At 36.6% G+C, this 20607-nt stretch overlaps 1 protein-coding gene across 1 annotated transcript in view; it reads right to left on the bottom strand.

Annotated features, from left to right (window-relative positions):
• Dpysl3 (dihydropyrimidinase like 3) overlaps nucleotides 1–20607 on the bottom strand; it is a 115318-nt gene that overhangs the window by 72114 nt on the left and 22597 nt on the right. The window lies entirely within an intron of this gene.

The following is a 20607-nucleotide window of genomic DNA, read 5'->3' as shown; positions in this document are numbered from 1 at the left end:
ATTTCTGGAATTTGCCTTTTTCTGAGGTATTTAGGAATGGCTAAAAATGGAAAGCTGACCCAAAGATTGGTTAACAGAAGCATACAAAGGGCTGCCTCCATCCATGAAAGAACAACTCCTGTGGGTTATCTGTGGACCTGCCTATGACTTCAGCTGAAGCCTCTGATAAGACACAGGGCAGTTCAGCCTGTGCTCAGTACTTCCTCCCCTTCTTTTTCCTTCCCCTTGGCAAGATGTTGAACTCAGAAACACTCACTAACAAACTTCCTGCTCCCTATTCTCTGTCTCAGAATCTGCTAAGAAACTGTGAGGATGATGTTAAATAAATATTTACATGAAGAAACCTTTTAGTTCACTTAGCCAGGATTTTAAGATGTATGGATTTCACACTCAAATTCAGGTTACTTTAAAAAGTAAAGGACCTGACAACTCTGGCTTCATAGACATAAATGAGTACCCATCATTGAGAGGCAAACGCTCTGTGATCGTATACTTTAGTTTCCCACAATGTCTGCTACCTCTTCTTCCTTTATATGGAGCTGGCTATTTTTGCCATCTTCCTGGTTTATGGTCACCTGAATTTCTAACATCAGACTATTTAGAGACCACATTTTCTAGGAATTAAGAAAACAGAGACTGTGTCTCAAACGTGAGGACTATTCTGTTGGGAAACATTGCCTGTTCCGAATCAAGGAAGCAGAATGGAATTATCTCTAGGGAACTATCTCCTCCCCAGCCCACTCCACCCACACAGAGCCCTAATTCTCAGAGCTATGAGACCCTCTGTTAAAAGCCTGTTTGAGAATATGAGCTGGAGCTGCTGCATCTTCACTTAAGTGCAATCAATTTCACTCCTGGGTGAATAGAAACACAACTGACTGGATTCAAATCTCCCCTGGTGAGCACAAAAGCTCACTCCCCAGAGAAGGATATGAGACTCACTCCCGGATGGAGACTCAGAATATCAAGCCGAGCCCTAAGTGCAAAGCTGAAACCCCAGTGTATATTTTCCTGGTTTCCTATCTGTCTCCAGGAAGGAACTTAGTGTGTGTGTGGGGTGTGTGGGGTGTGTGTGTGTGTGTGTGTGTGTGTGTGTGTGTGTGTTTCCTGTTTCCTGTACTCAGCTATTGCAAATGCTCCAGGGGCAGAGGGCCTCATCGGCCTCTGGCTCCCAATCTTTTCGGAGAAATGAAATAGCAGAATACCATGTCTAAGGGTCTAGTCACAGGTTGCACAAAGAAATCCAAAGGCATCCATGGAATGAGAAATAGGCATCTCCTGCACTTGACTGGTGTTGTCAACAACCGAGGACTTCCGTCACCCCTACACTCTGTTCCCCAATGAGATCCTTGGTTTTTGGCCTCAGGAGGTCCAATAACAAATGATTACCTGACCCTAAGTAGACTTTTTAGAGTTTTAAAGGTACAGGCACTAACTTTTTCATCCCTGACACTGGTATAAGAGCCAAAAAACACAGACTGAAATAAAAATTATTAGATTTTTCCAAATTCATCTTAAAGTGTCACTGGAATGAATCAATATAAAAACTGTTTTGAGCTTTTCTTGCCTCATCTATAAAATGGGCCAAGGAGACCAGCTGCGTGGGTATGCTGACACAAATCTGAGAGACCAGGTCCTTGGAACAGAAACATCCGTTGAGCCACATGAGTTGCCAGTGTATGTTATATCACAGTGTGCTTAACAGAATAGATTTTGGAGTCCCTGCAGTAGTGAGTGAATAGAAAATGAAGGACCTCTGCCTACCCCCAGTCAAATCTTCATCTTGCCTCACTGTTGTAAGCACATACCAAATTTGATAAAGGCTTTTCTGGAGTTGGAGTACAGGATGTGAAGCATTTTCCAAAAAAGTTATAGTTTTCACATTAATGCATTTTTGAACAAGTAATCAGGTCCTGTTTTCATTACTTCATGGGAACAAAAATTTATGAATTCCAAAAAAACCTAAAATGTTTCTGATGACAAAGATGGGTCATTTTGTGTTACCGACTTTTTAGAAGTTCTTTTTATGGGGATTGTTTTAGTCCAGTCCTACTGCTACAACAAAAGTACTTTAGGCTGGTAATTAATCAACAATAGAAATTTATTTGTCACAGTTCTGAAGGCCAGAAAGTCCAAAATAAAAGCACCATCAAATTTGTTGGTGAGGACACTTTCTTTATAGGTAGCAATTTTTGAGTCCTCATAAGGTAAAATGGGCAAGATAATCTCTCTAAGTTCCTTTATCAGGGCAGGGCTCAGAGCACAGTCCATGCCTCAGAGCGCAGCTCTCATGATTTATCACTTCACAAAAGGCCCCGCTGCTTCATACTATCAAGTTGGGCATTAGGCCCAACACCTGAATTTGGAGTAGACATCACTATTCAGACAATAGTAGGGGTATCCCATAGCCTAGGGGAAAACAATGCATAAATACATGCTAGCTAGAATAATGGTTTTTCTAATGAGGGTGTTAAACTAATAACACAGTGGAAGACAACTTCTGTTATGACCTACTAACTTTTACTCTGCCTTAATTAAAATCACAGTTAATATTGGAAGCCTACTTTCTTTTCCACACAAGTGCCCTGGAAATCACTTGTAAGGCTAATTTCAAGAAACCACTATTGCATGTGATTCCACAAATACAATACACTGGATTAGCAACTTGTCTTTGTTTGGAAAGAGAAAGGAAAATATAAATGAATATTATAAGTTATTATAGAACTTAAATTGAGTCTATATTTACTCTATTCTGTCACTATAAAATTGTGAATCTGTGCTTACTGATTTGAATTGCAGTGAACATTTTATTACATAGAAAGTTCATTTTAAACAGGCCCACAGTCTCTCAACACTTCATAGCTACGAAAGTTTACCACAAGAAACTGGACTATTAGAAAGTTTTCTGTAAAAGATCTTACCTAAAGGCAGAAACTATGCTTGCAACAGAAGTTGCCTGACTCGATTCTCTGACACTTATTTTATGATCACCTTACTGAGTTCTCTTTAGTATAAAAAAATGGAAGAGCTGATGGACAGAACTAACGACATTCATGAGAAATGTTTCAAGTAAAACAGAAAATAATCAGCCAGCTAACTGGAGAACAAAATGTGGGCTTTTTGTTTCCAATAATATCAAAAAAGAGAAAATATCTGAGCCAAAATGCCCACTAGCAAGGACAGAGCTGGGGACTCTGATGACCCCTGGGACACTGGCAAGCTAGCTCCATTCCCTGTGAGTCTTGGCCAGCCCCCAGGCTCTGGGAGTGTCTGCCCACTGCCAATAATATTCTCCTTCCTCAGGAAGACTCTCCATCACTAAAAGCAGCCGGAGGGTGGACTCAATAAACCTCCTTCACTGGGCCCTGGATCTTCTTGTTGTCCATTTACTTAGCAAGAAGCCCTTGGGTGCCCAGAGAGTGCCAAGGTGAGGACCTGCCAACATGGGAGTTCACAATTGGACTGCAACCCCACTGGCCATGCAGAGTGTTGCTGAAATCACAGCTCTGCCCTACAGTGACTATGATGCCCTTGAACACATTTTGTGGGGGTGGATACTGGGGAACCCAGAACCTTGTCCATGTCAGTCATGTCCCCTACCACTAGGTTGCCTTCCCAGTCTGGGCTTGTTTTATTATATTTTTGAGTCAAGTTCTGGCCAAGTTGCCCAGGCTGGCCTTGCTTCTATGATTCTCTTGCATCAGCCTCCTCAGCATATAGGATTATAGGTATAGGTGTGCACCATGCCTGGCTTAGTTTTTTTAGAGTCAGTTTTCTCCTCTTTAAAAAGGAGTAATGAGGCTAAATTCCATGGTATGAAAATTAGGTGAAATAATGAAGAGATCCCGATAGGTCACCGGTACACCTAGAAACTGACTAATCAAATTAATTAAAATACCACATAATGTTGCTCAGTTTTACTGAGTGAGCCCAATCAGAAGACAGGAAAAAGGAGAATGGTGAAAAAGACTATGGTAAATGAATTTTCTCATTTTTCTGGATAGGAGAAACTCTAGTGTGTTTTTTGTTTTTGTTTTTGTTTTTTTCAGCTTCTCAAAGGGTACCCACAGGCTATGCATTCTCTCCCACTGATTCAATCCAAGCCAGTCCTCTCCCCTCAGCTTCAGGCTCACACATTCAACTGCTTATGGGCTGTCTCCATCTGGTGGACCACAAACATCTCAGCTCCAACATGGTGGACCCCGCAGTTCCCCACCTAGACCCGCCTTGGAGAATAAAGGGCATTATTACTGCAGCTTCTGCAAATGCCACTGGCAAAACGTCTCTCATTGTCAACTACTTTGGACCCTGCTTCAGCTGAAGGCATGTACAAGGATGACTCTGCTCTGTGGAATTTAATACCAACGATAAGCTATCAAGGCCTGGCCCTCGTATCCCAACTTGAGACAGAACTGAAGTTTCATTCCTTCTTCAGAACTGAGGTGCCTGCATTCTTCTAACCAATATGGGCCTATTTCCCTTCCCCTTTCTCTTCTCCTTCCCCCTCATCATCTTCCTTCCTCTTCTCACCTCTCTCTTTCCCTTCCCTCCCACTGGTGTTGACCTCAAGAGCACTTCTTAGGACACCTTTTGCTTCCTAGGGATCTGAAAGCACCAACGTATCTAAGATGGATTCCAGAGCCATCTCCTGCACTTCCTCTGATGATAGTGACACCTCCCTTCACCGGAGCATCCTAAGCAGAAACTTAAACCTGTCTCTGCGGATTTTCTATCATCTGTTTCCTCTGCCTGGATCAACCTCAGCTAATTTTGCTCTTTTGCATCTTTCGGGTCTCATGTTATGTGTTTCCTCCTCATTTTCCCATATGCTGATCTCTGATCATTCCCTAGCATTCTGAGATTAAAGCCCAAGATTCTTAACATGATGTACCAGTGCCAGGCTCTTCACCTCTGCTCTTCTCTGTGGACATCCCGCTTCACTCATGACTTGTACTTTACGTTCCAGGAACCTCCAGTACTCTTAGTTCCTCTCTCACATCATGCTGCTTCTTGCCTCCATGCTTGGCCAAATCATACCACTCACCTGAAATGACCATAACCTTTCTCCTTGGGAAACTCCAAACAATCTTCAAGACTCAGTTCAGACATTATCTCTTCTGTAAAGCTTTCTCTGACACGTTTTCTGTGTCCCTGATTTTTCCCAGAGCCTCTTCTGACCTCCAGTACTATCCTTAGAATGTATGTTGAAATGATCTGTCTTGTTATCTATAACTATAGACACCTTGTAGGTGAAGATGTGTGTTTATCATTCGATCCCCTATGCCCAGCACAGGGCCTAAAATATAGACAGAGGTACATGTCAAATATGGGGAGTGATTGTTTGGACAAATGCAAATACATGCACATATATTCTAGCTGTATGCAGGCCTGAATGCATAGGTAAACAAATGCAAAAAAAGTAAGCCTTACTCCAGGGTAGAATCCTGAAGCACTAATGTGCTGAAGTGTGAAAAAGTTATGGATGGATTCACTTGTAAGTTAACAGAATATGATTTAGACAGACTACTGTCTAAGGGAAAGCATTTTGCTAGAAAGTTAAAAGTAACCCTCTCAGAAAAACAATCTAAAAAGCAGAGGAATAATATTAAAAAGATTCAAGTGTAAATTTCAGGCCAGGCTGAAATAAAGACCTGTCAGCTAGTTATGAGACTTTTATCCTATGACAATACACCATCATTATCTCTGCTCCTCCATGTTCCCTATATTTTTTCCCCTCTATGTATTTGTCCTTGGTGCTTCTTCATTCTAATCACATTGTGAGGATGAAAAACCAAAAAACCAAAAATTAAAACCCCAAGTATCTCTTGGCTCCAGTTCTCAACTGGAAAGGATCTGACTAGCTTTTTTTTTGGCCAATAACCCCTAGTCACTTTTGAAAAATGGATGTTAAGTATCCACCGTGTAGATACACAGGCATTTTTCAGGCAAAATGGAACCATTGTATTACAGTGACGCATGCACACCAATGTTCATAGCAGCATAATTCATAATATCCAAATCTTGGAAGCAGCCTATATTTCCACCAACAGATGAATGGATCAAAGTGTGGTATTTATAAATAATGGAATACTATTCTGCTACAAAAAAGGATGAATTTGAAACATTTATAGGAAAATTCATGTGTCTTGAAAACATGCTAAGTTAAATAAATAAGACACACAGTTTAAATATCATATGGTTTCTCTTATACGAGAAAACCAAAGTAAAAATAAAGGAAAGAAAATGGAATTCATATATGATGGAGTGATACTCTGTCATAAAAAGATAAATTTGATGCATTTGTAGGAAAATGGATGCACCTTGAGACTGGAAGTTTAAATACATCAGACACACAGCTTAAATACTGCATGGTTTCTCTTATATGAGAAATCCAAAGTATAAATTAATTAAAGAGCAAAATAAAAGATAGATAATAAAAGACAGGCAGAATTTTTGCAAAAGTGAAGGGTATCAAGATATGGATGAAAGGGGAAGGGAGAAGTGTAGGGAAGGAGATAAAAAAGAATAATTATCTTTTATTTATAGGTACCAACTTCCCACAATGAATGCAATAACTATATATTGCAAACATGTGGTAAGAAAAAAAATAAAAGATTAAATAACAATAGTAATGAAAAGGAGCCACTGTGATGTTGGCAGACTTCACTAAAAATAGACCTCTAGTGCAGTGGTTCTTACCTGCCATCCAGACCAAAGGAGCAGGGAAGGATGCACAGAAACTCACGCATCATCCCCAAGGGGGGAAACAACATGATCAACTTTCAAACAAACTCTCTAACAATAGCATAAGAAAACAGACTGAGAAAATTTTGAAAACTTAAATTTGCCTGCTTGCCATATGCTAAGAAATGTTTTCAGTCCAAATACGCCTCTCCTCTTCTCCACCCCTCTCAGGCTTTGTGGTCTCTGGGTCTCACTGTCTACTCCTTCATGCATCTTTAAAATCTTCAAAGAGATAAATTCCAGGAGACTATAGTGATCAACTCACCCAGTCTGACAGTGAGGCACATGTGATGAGGGAAGGCCTGTGGTCTGCCACTCCTAACTCCACAGGTAGTGACACCACAGTTTAGGCTTGTGGCTTCAAATCCAGAACACCATGAACTATTATGAGTTGCCTCTCTCCATCTAAAGTCAGGTGGAAGGGGCTGAGGGTGTAGCTCATACTCTGTTCAAAGGTTCAGTAATACTAAGCTCAGTTTCAAATGGAATTAAATTGTGCACAGTATCAGAAAGAGATGGGTAAATTCTGATCCAGAAGCAATTACAGTGATACTTCTGTTGTAAAGCTCAATTTGTTCCAAGTTCGTATTTAAACACTGAAAAGTTTGAGAGCCAAACATATTTTCCCCCTAAGAAATAATGGAAATCCAAACAATTGTTTCTGAGGCCCAAAACTTATAAAGTTATTTCACCAGGACTTTAACAAATGTTGCCATGATTTCTTTCTTTGACTCTATTATAGTTTCACAGTTTTCCCCTTAGCTTTACTGCTGGTATCACTAACTTTCTTTGAAGCCATGATAAGGGTATTTCACACAAATAAAATGCACATACACAAAAAAGCACAATAACACACTAACACAGTTTTAATACACTAACACAAGCACTATGTGTTGTATGGGCAAGGGTGTGGTGCTTGGACTGAAGCACCGATTCTTCTCTCCCCAGGAATCACTCTCCACCCTTACACTTTTCTTTCCAACTCGGATTTTCGGTTGAACTACTGAGGAAAATTATGAACACCAAGCAGATTTGATTCACAATTTGATGTTCAAGTAGCGGAAAGTTTAAGTTTGGAGCTTGGAGTATCACTGTACTTAGATTCAAGAGAATCACAAGGCGTTGTAGTCAAAAGAAAACGAATCAAAAGACCCAGGTTTTAGTCATATCTATTTAATTAACAAATTCTTCAAACTAAAGAAATTCTCTTAATCTTTCCCTGTTTCTTCAAAGAATCAATTGTCTACTTCCAACCTCTTTAGGCTGCTGATCAAATGAGATAATGGAAAAGCCTCTGTTTGAAAAAATATATTCTAAAAGGTTATGAGAACACCAGGCCTTAGTATTATTTTTCCATTATGTCACAATCTCATTGAGGACTAATACATGCTCAAAAGCCTATTTACCACTGATGTTATCCAAGTACGACCCTTTTGTATGCCTGTTTTTCAAATTATGTACTTCTCCAAATGCAGGTTTCCAGTTTTCTAGGCTGATCTCATTTGTTCATTTCCTGTCCATATTTCTAATCTCTCTAGGCTGCTCTGCACTATGTCTCTTCCTCACTGGTGTCTATAACACCATCCTATTTACCCTCATCTGTAGATACAATTACCATAATAGGTTTATGGCCTTTTTCCAAGCCATTAATAACAATGCAAAATGAAATACATCTGAGGCTGATCTCTGCAGCTTCCTCCTAGAGCTTGCTGCATACTGTTTTTCATTCTCGCTGGGTTTTCCAGCCAATTTTAAGGTCATTTCTCATGGTTCAGTGACCCCCCCCTAAAACAACTCAAGACTTTTTCGTGTCTCCTTTTTTTCTTTTTCACCATATGGGAGCCAGAAACTGTCTCTCTTGCTCCTAACAAAGTAAAATAAGTTTTGGCATGCCAACACCTGAAGCAGGGCCCTTAAAGCCCTGAGAATAAATTAGTGGGTTTCCATTCAAAGGACCCTTCTCACATTCATGTAGCTGCTGTCTGTAATTCCGCCTCTGTATTGATCAAGAATCAGTGAGATCTAAATTTTCCAAGTAGGATTCCAAATCCTTGGATTTTTTTTTCCAGTGGAGACCAGCAGCCAAGTTCTTCCATAAACCTGAGGAATGGGATGCATAATCTTTAAGGCACACTACAAAGAAATCAACTTTTCTCTGTTGTTTTTTTCAGTAAATTGGTTGACATTAGAGTCCCTTTTTTGACTCCATTACAACACTTGGCAGTTTCTAAAGGGAATCGAGTTTAAAGAAGAAAAAGAAAGAACACAGAGACTAATCAACGGGTGAATAAACCTGAGAAATGGATCTGATGACATATCACTTCAAACAATTTTCCTTTCTTCTTAGTATGGAATTCATTCTATTTTTGTTTTTTAATTAAGTTTGGTATGGGTACTTTGTCTTGTTCTAATCTCCAGAAAGTACTTCTTCATTTCTTCCTGAAAACTTCTGGGAATGGACTTTCCTTTCCCAAATTTGCCTTTTGCAATTAAACTGTGATTAAATTTCTAAACAGTCGGAAACTCAAGTAGAAGAAAACCATGGGGGCCCTTTCTCAACTATTACAGAAATCTTCAAATACCTTTTTAATATAACAACCTCATTAATTCTAAAGCATAGTTCCTGAATAAAGATAGAAGAAAAGCCATGGTATCTAAATACCCTAAGTTAATTGAAGTGTTTGAGAAAATGTTTCATTTCTATCAATTTCATTCATCTGTGAAAGAGGAACAGCGTAAACTTGGGACACAGAAAGACCTAGTTTTTTATCCAGGATACATCACACACTGAGAAACTGGAAATTTTTCTTAACTCTTTTGAGTTTGTTTCTACTTCTATAAAATGAGGATAAATAACACACTTATTTTGTATCCTCTTGTCCAAACTGGTGTCCAGCAAGTACAGCATCTATGCACTGTACTGAATCAGTAAATGTCAGCTGCTTCCCTTACTCTCCCATACTCACAAGGCAAAATCTGTCATCTTTTATTAATACACACATCTCATTCTCTCATAACACTATTACCATGAAATTATGAACTATTAAAAGAAAAATATCCTTTGATTAATTTAATAATAGTGATAGTGATATGCAGGCAGCATTCTGAGTGCTTTACATACAGTATTTCATTTAATCCTCACAAAGAGAAGTACTTTTATTATTACAATTTCTAGTTACAAAAAAAATGATTTAGAGGTTGACAATGGTTAAATGACAAGATAGCTGGTGCATGGGTCAGGATTTGATCCAAGTAGTCTGGTACTACAACTTTATTCTTGTTAGCCACTCTGCATTATCTTCTATTTCAGAAGTGTTTATGATCAACTGGAAGTAATGACTGCATGGAAATTAATACATGAATGTACATAAGGCAATGTATATAAATAATACCACATCTTTGTTGAAGAAATCTAATTTTTTGTAATACAATTTGAATTTTCTTTGTAATATCCTTTTAAAATTATCTGAGATGTAACTTACCCAACTAATATTTTCATTTCACTGGTTTTAAAGTACATTTACAAAATTGTACAACAGTCACTATGATCTAAATTGTAGATTTTTTCACCTTTATATTAAAATTTTGTATTTTCATATATCATTTATCTTAAAGGAGAAAATATGTGTGGAATTATCATTTTTACTCATACACTGCCAGTTGGAATATAAGACAGTAAAATCACTCTAGAAAATTATTTACAGCTATCAGCCTAATGTGTACCCAGCACTTTCACTCATGAGCATGTGTCCCAGAGAAATAAAAACTCACATTCCTGCAAATACCTGTGCAGGAATGTTATAGTCAGCCTATTCATAATAGGTGAAAATTAGAAATTAGCCCAACTATCCTTCAATAAATGAACAGATAGTCTGATAAACCCATGGTGTAACATTATTCAATAATGGTAATCTCACATGAAGATTATTTTAACATATCATAATGGAGAAGATGATTCAAAATCTTGAAATTATTAAAACTTTTAGAGAAATTATAACAAAATGTCTAAAGTTAGTTTATTTGAGTTAAGAGTATGATCAAAGGTGTGGTCAAGACCAGCTCAGCTACAGGCAGATTCCAGCCAGGGACCCTTCCCCAAGCACAAAGGTAGGGAAAACCTGTGCAGCCAAGGCCTGCCCAGGGAAGAGATATAGAGGCACACAAGCTTCAGTCAGAGGCCCAATCCATAGCATCAGATGTTTGAACCCAGGAACTAGAGTGCGGGTGACAGATAAGCACAGAAAAGGTCTCTTGGTGGCTTGCTGAGAATTGAAGACCACTGGGTAAGCAAAGAGTTGTATCAATAAAGGCAAACCAAGGCTGCATCTGTTGGTATGAGAAGACAGAGAAAAAAGTTCCAAACCCAGACTTCCAGATCACCTAAGGCAACCCCAAAGGGAAACAAGATGGAACAAACTGATACTCAACCACCTGGATTCCCTGAACTGGCAACAAAAGAGGATCTGGAAAAAAATGAAGTCAGAAATAATATCTCAGATAACAGCAGAGATTGTGCTGTAAGACATGATTAATCTAGAGGAGACACAGGTTAAAAAAATGAACTGAGGAACATGATGGAATCTCAATGTAGGAAACAAATGGAATCCATACAGATGAAAATAGATTTCAAGGATATTAAAAACTCCACTGAAAGTTTACCCAGCAGAATGAGTGAATGCAAAGATAGAATTTCAGATATAGAAGATAGGATTGCAATTAGTGAACAGAAAAATAAAAATTTCTGAAAAATAGTAAAGAACCATGAAAAATCAATCTAACAGCTGGTAGATGATGCAAAGAAGAATAATGTAAGCCTGATTAGAGTCAATGAAGAAACAGGAGAGAGTGCAGATGATATAAGAAAACTGTTCACAGAAGTAATGACAGAAAACTTCCCAAGTAGAGGAAAACAATTTGACATACAGATAAGTGAGGCATATAGGATTCCAACTAGCCATGATTAAACAAACAAACAAAAAAAACAAAAACTACACATAGAAAGATAATAGTTAAGATACCAAAAACTCAAGAGAAGAACAAAATTCTACAAGCAGTCAGAGAAAAGAAGCAAATCATATACAAAGGACAGCCTATCAGAATCACAGCAGACTTCTCAACATAAACCTTCCAAGTAAGAAGAGCTTGGAGTGATGTATTTTAAGCCTTAAAGGAAAACAGCCTCCAATCCTGACCGATGTGCCCTGCAAAACTATCTTTCAAAATTGATGGAGAAATAAGATACTTTCATGACAAAGAGCACCTTAGGAACTTTATGAGTACCAAATCAGCACTTCAAAAAACTTTAAGCTATATCCTAGGAAATGACAGTGAGGATCACAACCACAGGAAGCCCAGCAGAATGAATCCATCAGGCATGACAAGAAATTGAACTCGAGGGGAAGGAATCCAACAAAACTAAAAAGCCATGAAAAGGATAAGTCAATATACATCAGTTATACCCATCAATATTAATGGTCTCAATTCCCCAATCAAAAGACATAGACTGGCACAATGGGTCAAGAAGCAAGATCGAACAATATGCTGCATACAAGAAACACACTTAATTAAAAAAGAAACTCATAGACTGAAAGTTAAAGGGTGGAAAGCAATACACCATGGGATAGGAACCCCAAAAAAGCAGGAGTAGCTGTCCTCTTTGCAGATCAAGTGGATTTCAAACCAACACTGATTAAGAGGCAAAAAAAAAAAAAAAAATCCCCAACAACAACAAAAAACAAAACAAAACAAAATACATCCTTCTAAAGGAAACAATCCAAGACAACGAGATGACAATTATACATATATATAAACCAAACACTAGTATGCCCAACTATGTAAAACAAATAATAACAGAAATGAAAAATCAAACAAGCACTAACACAATAGTAATGGGGGATTTCAATACCGCACTGTCACAAATAGATCAACTGACAGAAAATGAACAATGAAATACTAGAACTCAATCAAATTCTTAAACAAATGAACAGATGTTTACAGAATATTCCACCCCTCAAAATCAGAATACACATTCTTTTCAGCTCCACATGAGTCATTCTCTAAAACAGACCACATACTCACCCACAGAACATGTGTAAGTAAGTGCAAAGGAACTGAAGTGATCCTCTGTATATTATCAGACCATAGTGTGATAAAATTGGAGATCACTAGCAAAAGTACCTCAAGAATTTCACAAACACATGGAAACTGAACAACACACTTCTGAAGAAACAATGGGTCACAGAGCATATTTAAGAAGAAATCAGACAGTTCCTAAAATTAAATGACAATGAAAACACAACATATCAGAACCTATGGGACACAATGAAAACAGTTTTACAAGGGAAATTCTTGGCACTGAATGTGCATATTAGGAACACAGAGCAAGCAAATTAAGCAACCTGATGCTGAATCTCAAGCTTCTAGAAAAACAAGAGCAGGACACACCAAAAGCTCATATAAGGGAGGAAATTATAAAGATCAGAGCAAAAAGCAATGCACTGGAAACTAAAAGAATGATACAAAAAAATCAATGAAACCAAGAGTTGGTTCTTCAAAACAATGAAAAAATTCACAAACCCTTAGCCAACCCTATCAAAAAAAAAAAAAAAAAAAAGGAAAGAAAAGGTCCAAATCCAGGCAATGAGAAATGAAAAGGGTGAAATTATAATGGACCCAGCAGAAATCCAGAGTATCATCATTACCTACTTTAAGAACCTTTATGCCAATAAGATGGCAAATATAGAAGAAACAGACAGAATCCTGGATTGAAATGAATTACCAAAGTTGAATGAAGAACTAAAAATTCTAAATGATCCAATAAAAATTTATGAAATTGAAAATGTTATTAAAAACTTATAAACTAAGAAATGCCTGGGCTTTCATGGCTTCATGGCATAATTCTACAAGACATTTAGAGAGGAACGACTGCCACCACTGTTTAAAATCTTCAGTGAACTAGAAAGGGAAGCAATACTCCCAAATTCATTCCGGATGTAAGAATTACTTTGATTCCCCAAAGCAGAGAAAGACCGAACCAAAAAAGAGAAGTATAGGCCAATCTCATTAATGAATACAGATGCAAAAATCCTTAATAAGATAATAGCAGATAGAATACAGAAGATCATATACCCTGACCAAGTGGGATTCATCCCGGGGATGCAGGAATGGTTCAACATACGCAAAGCAATACATGTAATACACTATGTTAACAGATCCAAGAACAAAAACCACATGATCATCTCAATAGATGCATAAAAAGCATTAGAAAAATTGCAACATGCATTCATGATTAAAAAAAAATGTACAGAAAATTGGAATAGGCAGTCTCTACCTCAATCTGATAAAAACCAATAGTGAATATCATACTAAATGGTCAATTTCTTTCATGATAAAATCAGGAACAAGACATGGATGTTTACTATCACCACTCCTGTTCAATATACTTTTGGAAACACTAGCCACAGCAATTAGACAAGAGAAAGAAATAAAAGGAATAAAGAAAGGAAAGGAAGAAGTCAAACTGTCATTACTGGCAGATGACATGATACTCTACATAGAACATCCCAAGAACTCCATCAAAAGTCTTCTAGACTTAATAACCAAAGTCAGCAAACCAGCTGGAAACAAGGTTAACACGCAAAGATAAACAGCTTTTCTGTACACACAAAACAGACTCACTGAGAGAGAAATGGGGCAATCAATTCCTTCCACAATAACATCCAAAAAATGGAAATACCCAGGAATCAACCTAACCAAACACATCAAAGACCTCTACTCTGAAAACTACAGCACTCTGAAAAAAGAGATTGATGAGGATATCAGAAAATGGAAAGACATCCCTTGCTCCTGGGTAGGAAGAATCAACAAAGTGAAAATGGCCATACATCCAAAACTGCTATATAGATTCAATATGATCCCATTGAAATCCCAACAGCATACTTCACAGACCTTGAGAAAACAATCCAAAATTCATTTGGAACAAGAAGAGACCTAGAATAGCAAAAGAAATTTTAGGCAATAAAGACAAGTTGAGGGGGTATCACAATCCCCAACTTGAAACTATACTGCAAAGCCACTGTGATAAAAACAGCATGGTTTCTTACAAAGAAACAGACCTGAGGATCAGTGGAACACATTAAAAGATGCAGAAACAACTCCAGACACACTCAGTCACCTAGTCTTTGACAACAGAGCCAAACACCCTCAGTGGAGGAAGGATAGCCTCTTTAATAAATGGTCCTGGAAAACTGGGTTTCAACTTTTCAAAGACTAAAACTAGCCATATTATCTCTCACCATGCACTAAACTAAAATCAAAGTAGATTAAAGATCTTAATATTAAAATGGAAACACTAAACTGGCTAGAAGACTTCCACTATGGAAATTCATATGGAGATGCCTCAAAGAAGTAGGATTGGAAGTCTCATTTGACCCAGTTATTCCCCTGCTAGGTATCTTCCCTAAAGAATTAAAATTATCATACCACACAGATATATATGCACCCATGTTCATAGCAACACAATTTGTAATAGCTAATACTTGGAAGCAGCCAATTTGCCCATGAATGGGAGACTGGATAAGGAAAACGTGTTTTTAAATAAAATGGAATACTATGTGGTCATAAAAATGAGAAATTAGAGACATTTGTAGATAAATGGACACACACTGAGACAATACTTTTAAATGATATAAACAGGACACACGTGTAAATACTGAATCGTTTCTCTATTGTGAGAAACTGAAAGTGTAAATAAGGACTAAATGGTATATTAGATAATGTAAAATAGAAAGAGGAGGGACAAAGGGGAAGGGGAAATGGGAGAGGTAGGGGAAAGGAAAGAAGGCAATGCAATTAATATGAGAAAATGAAAAATGATGGAAACAAAATCTTTGTAGATATGGAGGGAGGGAGGAGTTGAAGGGAGGGCATGCAAATGGGGGACAAAATTGGGCCAGGGATTTTGCTCAGTGGTTCCATTGCTTGACTTGTAAGATCAAGGGCCCAAGTTCAATCCCCAGTGCCCCCCAAAAAAAGAACCATAATTGATTATATAAAGTTACAAATTTCCAACAATGAAAGTCATTATATTGTATACATTAAATGTACCAATAACATTTATTTTAAAGAAGAGTATGATCAAAAAGCACAGTAGACCCTCAAGTTACAACTGGCCTGACATAAGAACAACTTGGGTTAAGTAGGTCAATGGAAGATTCATTTGCTTCTTGTTATCTATAGCATGTACCCAGGTAAACATGCAGAGCTCAGCTGTACTGACTTAGTTGCAACCAGCCTTCTCACTCAGGGAACTGACTGAGTTTAAAAGTCAAAGGTCCACTACAGCAATAATGTACACATTCTCAAAATTATTGTATGATCTTTGTGTTACTTCTATAGATAACAGTAATAATACTGATAAGAACTAAAATGACTAAGTGCCATGAATCTATGAACCATTCTAAATGTTTTACATGTATCAACTCATTTAATTCTCCTCAAAACTTGCTGAAGTTGATACTATCATTATAGCCATTTGTACAAATAAGAAAACTGAGGCACAATGACTTTATATTATTTGACAAAGCTCAACAGTGAGTGGAGGACCTAGAGCTAGACTAATGTAGGTACAGTCATAAATCCAATTTTCAAATTCAAAGTTAAAAAATTTTATAATATTAGGAAAGAAAATTAATCCCTAATACTAATTATTTCCTCAATCACCTAATTAAAAGAAACAAACTAGTTTTATTGGATTTGACATAAAATTTAAGTTATCCATTGTTAGATAAGATGGCAAATTTTTATGAATGCAAAATAGTTGCTGTTTATAAGGATGAACTCAGCATTATGGAGAAGAGATGAAAGCACCTGGTCCACACCAAAGGATAGAGATTTTCATATAAATCTTTTTTCATCTTTTTCTGATGAAAAAATAAACTAGAAAGATCCTATTAATATAGAGTGATGACTTGGGCCTATGTTCTTCATGGGGTGTTGTAGGGAAATTCTTCCCAGAATCTGTGACACTGGAAAGACACTCACACAGGTTTAGGTGTTATTTTAAACCACCAGAAACTTCTAAAGTGAAATTAACTTTAACAATGCTCAAGGCAAAGATGCTACTGGAGTATCTGGTAAAGAGCCTAACTACTAGAAAGAGACACTATGGACCAAAATTCACTAGACTTCTTCAGAAAAGGGTACCCAGCATGAGCTCACAATTAAAGTTACAAAATTCATGAAAACAATCTATCCTAAGAACAAAAAGCCTTCAAAGTTTCATAAAATACCACTGAAATAGATAAAAATAAAATCAGTATGTTTAAACTGATGAAATTCTCAGTACAAATAATACATATAAAAAAAGGAACAACATACTATCAAAACAGAAAATCCAAATTTTAAAAAGGGAAAGGGTAAACACTGTTTGGAAATGAAAAAAACAATAATGAGCCTATGAAATTAAACACCAAATGGATGGTTAAGCAGCAGACTACGTACATTTGAAAAGTGAATCTATGAGACAAATGTAAATATGATCAAATAACCTTTATTCCAGCAAAGACTGAAAAGAAACAGAAACTGTAAGAACAACTGCAAAAACAGAAACTAAAAATAAGAGACTAAAATTCCTGAACATTAGAGATACTTCATTCTAAATTTATTAAGAGTTCCAGATAGAAAAGGAAAGTGTATAGAGGGAGATAATACTCGGTTAGATCATTTATAGCGATGACATTTCCAGAATTTTTAAAAGACTTGAATCCTCAGACTTGGGAATTATGTCTTTTTTAGAGAAGAAAAAAACATTGAAACGTTTAGTAAAAATGCACAACTTTAAGGAAAAATGCTGTTAAAGGCAAGCAGAAAGAAATATTACTTACAAAGGAATACTGCAATGATTCTGAAACCATATCAGATTTTGAAAGACCTGTGGCATCTTTAAAGAAATATTATACACCATCCAATATGAGGTAAATAATTAGCATATTTTATTGATCTTAATTATCGGTAATCTTTGCAAATGGAAGTGATTTTTTAAAATCTTCCCTTTGCATAGTTTACAAAAATGTTTTCCTTGGCCAGAAATTGGCCTTGAGTGTGAGATCTCTGCTCCACATTCAGAAGGCAGGGATTCTTACTGCTGCAAGCCTTGTGACCTCAAACAATTTAACTAATCTCTATCTCATTTCCTTTATCTTCAAACCAGTAGTAGTAACTCATCATTATAATAGCCTATGTTTTCAGGGAAATAATACACGTAAACTGCTTTAAATTGCCTGTGATACAGGAAACACTAAATGTCAGCTATTATTATTATCATTACTATAGTTTACTGGATGATCAAAGCTCTGAAGTGGAAGCTTTGTTTGTTTTCCAATGGAATTGCGTTATTTGATAGTTAACAGCTCCTGCAGAACACAATTAGACATTTTGTAACTAAGGTCAGTATTCATGTCTCTTGAGTTCTCTATTTAATTACTGCTCTTTTAAAAATTGTTTTTCAATGAAGGATTTATCCTGGGCTGTGCATAAGACAACATTATCCTTAGATCTCTCAGAGGTTCAAATATTCCCTTTACATTCACTGGTCTTTTGATCTTTTTAATACACACTCTGAGTTTTTAATTTTTATTGCATCTCCAGCCAGTAAATATCAGCATCAGTTAGGGTTTCCATTCAGCCATGCATAATTGTATCTGTAAAAGAGGCTGGAAAATATAATTTTACAATCTGGGTGCACTGCCTCCCTCACAAAATCAGAGTTGCGTTGGTAAGAAGGGACACTGTTACTGATCAGAGAAACACTGTAACATCTAAGAAGCTTGGTCTGAGAAGCAGATGGCCCCCTTAAGAAGAACAAGAAGCCAAGAGAATCCAAGTCTGGCAAGGATTGTGGATCAGTACCGGCTCTGTCAGGCCCTGCAAAATTTGGTCCTGGCTGATTTCTCTGGCTTTGACTTTTGCTTAACTTGTGCGCTCACTCTCTGCAGGGTTTCATGTTCCTGAGCATGCCGCGCTCCCTTCACCTCTTTCTCTCTAAACCTAAGAAGAGTTTTATTAAGAGAAACACTGGCTATACCATGACTCTTTAAGCAATTCTTGAGCTCAACTCTTGCATCAGATCCAACTCCACTGAATGGTTGTTTTAACAGAGCAACACTTAAGTATTAGTTTTGTATATTATTTTAGAACTAAATAAGACAATCAACAAAAAATATCTATAACATAGTTATAAACTAAAAATCATTTTGTTGGGTGGGGAAGTAAACAGAATAAGAAGATAACTTGGTCCATTTGGTAAATATGGTTGACAATTCAGTGTAAAATCTAACCAAGAATGAGTAATTTAATTTCCAAGGTACCATCTACCCTGTTCGTAAGACAGAACTGAATATTAATGGAAGACATTCATATCCTTGTCTTAACAAGAATTGTATTTATAAAACAAGTTGAAAAAGACAGATAGTATCCAAAGATTACAATAAAAATATTGTGAAACAATTTAAGTTTGAAAACCTAGCCGAAACCTTTTTACTATTCTGCAGATTAAAAATTAATGAAAAATTATGTAAATTGGAAATTAAGGTCTTTATAAGAAATGTGCTTCATCTCAACCTTCTTTAATGCTTGAAAATTTTCTCTAAAAAGAAAACATACTCTGGTTTTCTCTTTGGATCATACAAATCTTTCATCTTTAATAAATACATCAGTCTGGCATTTCTTTTTACTTAGTCTGAAAGGCTCTTTTTTTGCAAATCAAACAAAACCATTTTTCCTTCCCATACCATGCCTTTCTCATAGCTGAGTTTTGTCCAGAACCAGAGGTGGTTAGTTCCTCTAGGAAGACTGTGACCTCATATAGGATACAGTGTTTTCCTACAAATTTTCTGAAAAGAGAGCATAAATCACATAAAATTAAGAAAATAATGTAACTCAAAGTAAAATGCTTATCATTTAACCTTTTTTAAAATTCCTTAATAGATACCGTCTTTAAATCTTAGACGAAATTGGAAGTCAAAATCAGTCACTACTGAAGAAATCAAGACACAGAGAACAGTGATTTAGTAAAGTAAACTCAACAACACAGTTAAAATTAATTGGGAACATTTTAATTATTACACATCAAATGTACTTTACATTGATAACTGAAATACTGAAATTGTGAAATTTTAATTATTTGTCTTAAAAAAGGTTAGTGGAAAAAAAAAAGGTTAGCGATTATCTTTTTCTTGAGAAAGGGAGACCCAATCAAGTATTAAATGTGGCCAGTCCAGGTTTAATGAACATTAGTATCTGAATGGCAGTTCACATTTTTTATCTATAATAAGGTAGACTATAAACTTTTCAAAATTGAATTTTAGCAAAAGTTTCATGAGATAATTTCTAGGAATGTCAAAGTTTTGAACTGCAAACTCAAAACTGCATTGGGATGGGGGGGGCTTGAGTGTTCCTGACTTGAGAACAAAGACAATTTTCTTTCCTAATTCCTAGGAAAAGCATTTCTGCAATAAGTGTTGTATCTGCTTTACTATAATTGGGTTGTTTTTAAGAAAGACTACAAGTTTTGTGGTTGATTTCCCACAGTAAATAAAAATTCTATCAAAAACATCATAATACAATTTGTAAGAAAAAAAGTTGTTTTTCAAAGGCTACAGGAAAAGGAAACAGCACAAACACTTAAAGCTAGTCACACTGCAGATAAATCCAATAGTGTTCAAAAGTTCTATAAAAATGAACAAAACATTTGTGTTTACTTTCATTGCTCCAATGTCCACCATAAATTTGCATGAGAGTTGCACTGCAGCAGTTCGATGGTCCAATTTAAGAGTTCAAGGTCCTCTTTGTGTATGTGGCCCACTG

Source organism: Fukomys damarensis, unplaced genomic scaffold (genome assembly GCF_012274545.1).
Source record: "Fukomys damarensis isolate Sample0158 unplaced genomic scaffold, DMR_v1.0_HiC HiC_scaffold_3, whole genome shotgun sequence".
Taxonomy (NCBI): Eukaryota; Metazoa; Chordata; class Mammalia; order Rodentia; family Bathyergidae; genus Fukomys; species Fukomys damarensis.
This window is presented reverse-complemented; position numbering and strand designations above follow the sequence as displayed.